The 6,738-nt window shown below is 42.9% G+C and overlaps 1 protein-coding gene across 2 annotated transcripts in view; it reads right to left on the bottom strand.

The window, feature by feature from the left end:
- Positions 1 to 6,713, bottom strand: part of AARS1 (alanyl-tRNA synthetase 1) — a 54,790-nt gene extending 48,077 nt beyond the window's left edge. For both annotated transcript variants that reach the window (XM_037516122.1, XM_037516124.1), the window contains exon 1: positions 6,464 to 6,713. The gene's annotated coding sequence lies outside the window, so the exon portion shown is untranslated. The remainder of the gene's footprint in view (positions 1 to 6,463) is intronic.
- Positions 6,714 to 6,738: the final 25 nt, after the last annotated feature.

Here is a 6,738-nt window from a genome sequence, read left to right as displayed (position 1 = left end):
ACTGTCAATCCTGCCACAATCCTCCAGTGGGTGCTTGCTGTATAGAATCTTCTCTATGCTTCTGACCAATCCTGACCCATATTGAGAGTCTTATAAGAAGAGAAGAAATGTTATGCTACCCCAAAGGTCCTATGGACCAATCCTGAAATAATTAAAAACAAGGGCAATAATTAAAGGAGTGTAGACTCCTCACAAGGTTTCAGCTGACTGCACCTTCACCTTCTCACAACACATACAGCCTACCTACTGTGTAGCCCTAAACCTGGGTAACAGTAGATGGAGGTCTGAAAACTTGTACAACAGTTCTTAGCCTGGGGCTTGGCCCTCTAAGAATTCACTGGATGGGTTTCATGGAGTCTCTAAAGTGCATGCAGTATTTTGAGTTTAAATGCATTTCCCTGGAGAGAGACTCCCAAAGGAGTATATGTCCTTTAAAAAAGATAAGACTGTCGTGGATGGCTCTGGATTGTTGCCCTGGCATCACTATAGTCCACAGTCCCTCACGGTCCACATTCATTCCTGCCAGTGCCTGGCTCCCAGGACTCTATGGCCTTGAGATTCAATAGTGATATAAAAATGTACTAAGTTCTTGGGGAGCTTCAGTCCCCAGAGTTTATTATTTTTAATAATTTCCTATGTATGAAATGAAAATTGTGTCCTAGAACAGAGAAACTCTCTTGGAAGGGAAGATTTGTTCTAATGGAAAATTCTGGATATATTCAATGTCCATAAACAATGGATTTTATTGGTTTTTATGAGTGTCATTCATTGCTGTATGCATAAGAACTAATTTCTTGTTAATGTATTCTTTATTGATGTTAATGGAACTTACTGTGTTCACATTACTAAGACATCAGTACAGGAAAGCAAACAGCGGCAGTTCTTGGTTGCTAGTACTAGGAATCATACACAAGACTCCTCCTATATGCTAGTCGTCACCTGATACTATTCCTTTTCAGAGCTGACATTCCTTCAACAAGACCAACTGGGACGTCCCCATAGACCAAAGGCCCTGCTCCATGGCCAGAGGACTCCTCACATTTCTTTTTTTCCTGCTGGCAAACTAAAGGACGCTAGTTAAAAAGGAGACAGAGGCCAATAAATACCAAATCCTCACATTCTGGCTTTCCAGTCTAGGAAAGGACTAGAAATAGGTTTTCCTTTGTTGTTTCCATCTCTTGTTTATTCTTTAACATGAGGGTTACTTCATTCAAAAACTCACTGTATTCAAAAGTTAAAGATTTCTGAGGTTAGAGGAAATCTTGTGACAGTAGAGTACGCTTGTGGAGAAAAGCGGAATTCTAGTGACAAGAAGAGTGCTCTAAGGGGGTGGGGGTGGGGGAGAAGAGCAGGACCAAAGCAACCTCTTGCAGTAAACCCAGTAGGCTAGAAGGATCGTGTGGAGAGAAGCGTGGCTCTGCAGGCCGAGAAAAGTCTCAGGTAGAAGTTGAAGACTGATTTTGTCTGAACAAGATTTGGATTTAGTAAAATTACAGATTCGTACATCACAGAAAAAAATGATGAAACTGGGTTTTTTGGGGGTGGGGAATTGGTCTATTAATGGTGTGTGGGACACACTGGCGCTAGAAAAGTCATGTAGACGTTTAGAAGTCCAATTTGCCAGGATGTCACTGGATATAGTGGGAACACAAGAAAAAAACGGACTGAATGGATATAGTAGGGGAAGGATGGTAAATTTTTATACATATTTATTATTCCAAAGAAGAGTTGTGGCTATTAAAAATTAGATGCCCTGTACAAGGAAGCCCACAGGGAAGATTTGGAAAGAACAGATGGCATCAGGGCTCAGTCTTCACAGCATGTATGATATCAGGCCCACTGCCAACACCAGCCATGGATTTCAGGGACTGTCCTCAGGTTTCTCTTTCCAGAACACAGATGCAAGGTTTCTGGGAACTCCCTGCAGTTTCACTAGACTGCTTTTTTGCTTGAAAATAAGAGTTTCTTTTTCTGTTGCCTCAGATTGCAGCATTTTTCAAATATGATAGAATGGAAATGAGGGAACCTGAGGGGATAAAGCCAGGAGGCCTCAGGACCTTTTTATACTAACACTGAATCTGGGACAGCACTTCCCCAGAATTGCTTCAAACACTTAAAAGAGAAGTTAAAGGAGTGGGGAGTGGATGGGGGTGATCTGCTTGGAGGATATCTGTTATACTCCTGCCTTATGCCCTCTCTTTCTCCAGCACCTGTCAGCCTTGGATTCGAAACTTTGGGCATTAGTATTTTCCAGCAGCACAAGAGGCTTCTAGATAGTTCTAGTTGTGAAATGGCGGGGCAGAGTGGCAGGAGGTATGGTGAAAGAAAAAATATGAAGGGCCTCCCTGGTGGCGCAAGGGGTTAAGCACCGCACTATGAAGCAATCCGAAGCCTCTGCAGCATGAGTTCGATCCCCGGCTGGCCAGGGAGAAACCCACATGGAGAGGCAGACCTCGCCTGTCTCGCCCGCTGCTCCCCTCAGCAGTGTATTTCAGTCAATCTGCCTGTTCTGTTCCCCACTCTGTCCCCAGTGAATCCTCTTACCCCCAGCACTCTGGCCTGTACCCAGATTTTGTATGCATAAATAAATAACAAATTTTTAAAAATTGGTAAAAAATATGAGCTGGAGCCTGAGAGTGATAACTGGTTGGAAGTCAGCTGCTCACTTGAGACTCTCATAGCTTTTCATGGCAGGGAGAGGTGGTTGGGGTGAGACATGCAGACCTTCTATACACCCAGGACCATGGCAAGCTTTTCCCAGAGGAAGATGGGGAGCGGACATGGGCTCTAGATGGAAGTCTTCTGGAAGCACTGGTACACATTTTGTGAGTTTTTACAACTGTTTTGTTTTTTCTTTATCCATATGCTTCTGATATCCTTGGGATTCTGCAATCAGAGAAAAACTTAATAGGTTCTCAGTTTATCCCTGAGAGTAAACCTCCCCCTCTATTAGACTTGAAAGGATACATTCAGTCCCTGATCAGGTAGCCACGGGTGCTGGGTATATTGTCCACTGGCCTATGTTTTAATAAAACACCAACAGCTTCTAAATTGGTGCAGAAATTACACTTCGAGTTACATTCCATGAGAACATCTATCAAAGTTTCAGACAAACCGTAAGTTTAAGTTCAAGTTTAACAACAGATTTCCCCCTGGTCAGATAGCTCAGCTGGTTAGAGCATGGTGCTAACAACAACAAATTTCAGTGTTTAGGCCCTGCTTTGTTAATTTCTAAAATATTACCAGAGAAACAAATATTGTTCTACTTATATGATTTTATATTTAATATCAATGGAGGGGACTACTTCAGAAAATCTGCAGTGGCTCTAACCTGGGGCATCATTAGTCCTGGTTAATTCCTCCATTCTGTCCAGTAACTATTTCCAAACTCACTCACTTCCAACTCCATCATCCCCCTCAGTTGTCAGCCTGGAGTAAACACTCAAACATGGAGACTCCCTCCACCTTCTAAACACACCTATCCTCGTGCTCTCCTGTTCCCATGGGAGTATTCTTACTAAGTTTCTCTATCCATCTACCAGATTCCCTTTACTCTAGCTATATTTTTTTTAAGATTTATTTTTATTTATTCACGTATACAGAATTGGGATGTAGGCCAGAGGTGCTGGGGTGAGAGGATTCACCAGAGGCAGAGTGGGGAACAGAACAGATGGATCTACTGAAATACACTGCTGAGGGGAGCAATGGGCCAGACAGGAGAGGTCTGCCTCGCCATGTGGGTTTCTCCCTGGCTGGCCAGGGATTGAACTCATGCTGCAGTGGCTGCGGGTAGTTTCACAGTGCTGAGACTTAACCCTTTGTGCCACCAGAGAGGCCAGTTGGGTGCCGTTCTCTTGGAATGTAAGTGCCAAGTAAAGAAGGGAGTGATAGCCCTGGCAGAGGGCACTCTATTGCCCAGAGCTGCTGTAAACATTGGCTGGCTGGGTTATTGTTTCAATAGGAGCTTCAGCTCTCAGACCTCTCTGAGAACACTCACTAGGATGAAACAAATACCAGTCATCCTCCCAATATGTGCAGGTGAGTGTAATAATTTTTTTTTAAAATGGGCCCTAAGGTAAAATAAAATAAAATAAAATAATGGCCCCTACAAATCCAACACAAACAAAAATCCTACCCTCCGTTACCTCGGAGACCACATTTTGCTGCAAGAATTAGGTTTCAGTGGGAGCAATATAGGAATCAGCCTTTCAGTGTTGCACAGCTCAACCTTGTAATGAAATATCAAAAGAGGATAGTAAGCTCCCAGACTTCAATGTTTGCCCTAAGCAACATCTTCTTCCCCAAAGAACTCAAAACTGAGTCTTTCGGTTTTAATGGAAAGCTTTGCTGTGCAGATGTTTGAGATAAGAGAGTAAGAGGGAGAGGAGCCTCAAAATCTAATGACTTAGATTTATTTCTAATTGATCCTTAAAATATTATTCCTCAGAATACCAATAGCAATCTCCTCCAGAGTTGTTGCCTGATAAGGATTTAGAACACAGTGCCCTCTGCTAATAAACAACATCGTCCTGAAGCAGCAGCATATTGATGGTGAGGATTCTGGGAATTAGAATGGTCATTTGGGAAAAGAACATGACAGTTACCTTTTACTCTTGTGGCCTCCTGTGTGCATCCTCTGTTTTTAGGATAGGTCAAGAGCTGAGAACACCCCCATTTCTTTACAGTATAAATTATTACAATCTGTATTTTTTACTTTTTTTCATTACTTTTTTGTATTTTTTTTAAAGATGTATTTATTTATGCATACAAGAGCTGGGGTACAGGCCAGAGATGCGGGGGGTAAGAGGATTCACCAGAGACAAGAATAGGGAACAGAACAGGCAGACTGACTGAAATACACTGCTGAGGGGAGCAGCAGGCAAGACAGGAGAGGTCTGCTGCGCCATGTGGGTTGCTTCCTGGCCGGCCAGTGATTGAACTCAGCGCTATAGAGGATTCTGACTGCCTCACAGTGCGGTGCTTAACTCCTTGCGCCACCAGGGAGGCCCTTCTTTGTTGCATTTTGATACATACTTTACACAGTGCAGATCAGGTGTCTATTTCCATGAGATCTGACAATTATACACACCTGTGAAATCACCACTCCAATTAAGATACAGAATATTTTCATCAATAATTGAGCCCAATCTTTCTCTGCCACTGCAAGATTCCACCACAGTGATCTCTATAGCTTTATCAGTGGTGGTGAATAGTCTGCCAAACCATCTTGAACAAATGTTACTGATTATCTTTTTTAAACATTCCACATCCATACCAACACATCTCTAATTTTAATCACTCTAGAGTTGTGTGGTGGTATCTTATGGTAACTTTGAGTTGTATTTCCTTAATAACTAATGATTTTGAGCACCTTTTCAAGGGCATACTGACAACTTATCTTTTACAACGTATTCACACCTTTTATATATTTTGACAAAAATGCTGCAGTAACTAGTGACACATTTTGAGCCAAAAATCTATATTAATCTATTCATCCATACACTGAAAAATATTTATGGAAGTTTACCATGTCCCTGGACTTTTCTAGGTTCACCAATCTGATAAGATCTCCTTTAGTTGAGAAGTTCATAGTCCAATGGGGAGAGACAAAAGTGATTTTTGATGGTATGGAGATGCTCTTTGAAGTGTGATAATTAATGATAAAACGTTGGAAGCAACCCATAAGTGGGGAATGGTAGAGAACTTAGCTGATTTATGTGGGATGAGCTTGATGATTATAATGCCATTACACGGATAATTAGGTTATTAAAAATATACTTTGTTGTAAAATAAAAAAGGCCAAATGTTAAAACGTAAGTATACTTTGTTTAGGACTATATTAAAAACGATACAAAAACTTGTGCTATTGTTAGGGGGAAATTATGTCCTGAGCTAATCCCATACAGGCTTTGTGGACTCCACTCCCACTCCAGACTAAAGCCATCAAGACATTGGGAAAGACAAATCCCATCACCACCAAAGGGAAGGTGGCTGGGACCTGAGGGTGGAGTTAAGCAGCCAGGTTGGGTATAAAAACCAAACACTGGGCCTTGGGGGGCTCGCTGTTGCTCGCCTCCTGGCTTTAGGCTCCTGGCTTGCAGCCAGCTCTCAGAGTGCCATTTGGGATTCCAGATCGGCGGATCGGGTAGGACTCATTTAAAACTTTGTCTCCCACTTTTCTCTCTGAGCTGTACATTTCCTCATTTGCCCTTCCCTTGTAAATAAATCTTTTATTAACCTTTCGCGTGTGCCTGCAGGAGAGCATTGATAAGTCCTTTTAAGCACGCGGGTGAGGACCCAGTCAGGCACCCCGTTTTGTATCGGGGCTGCCCTATAACACTATGATGTGTATTGACGAAGGCTAGAAGGATCCAGGGGAAAAAAGCTGTATTTTTTTTTTTTTTGGAGTGGTGTTACTACAGACATTCAGGTCTTTTGTTTGGTTTTGATTTTTTGGTCTTACCTGTTACTGCGTTCTCGACAGCAGAAACTGGCATCAGACAGTGTTCTCCTGGGACTTCACCCCAGAGTTCCCCGGCGGGTGCGTTCATAGGAGACAAAATTTTTAAAAATGGATTTCAGTGCGCAGCAAGGCACTGTCTTGAGGCCTGAGAGCTTCACCTCACACACATGGAGGCGTTCCCAGCACGGCGAACTCAAAACTGTGCAAGTCGGCAGAAAACCAGAGCAAACAGGAAGCCCCACACCCGGGCGGCCGCGGCGCGGAGTGCTGACGCC

The sequence above is a fragment of the Talpa occidentalis genome, unplaced genomic scaffold (genome assembly GCF_014898055.3).
Source record: "Talpa occidentalis isolate TD23 unplaced genomic scaffold, MPIMG_talOcc4v2.1 talOcc4.17, whole genome shotgun sequence".
Classification (NCBI taxonomy): Eukaryota; Metazoa; Chordata; class Mammalia; order Eulipotyphla; family Talpidae; genus Talpa; species Talpa occidentalis.
This window is presented reverse-complemented; position numbering and strand designations above follow the sequence as displayed.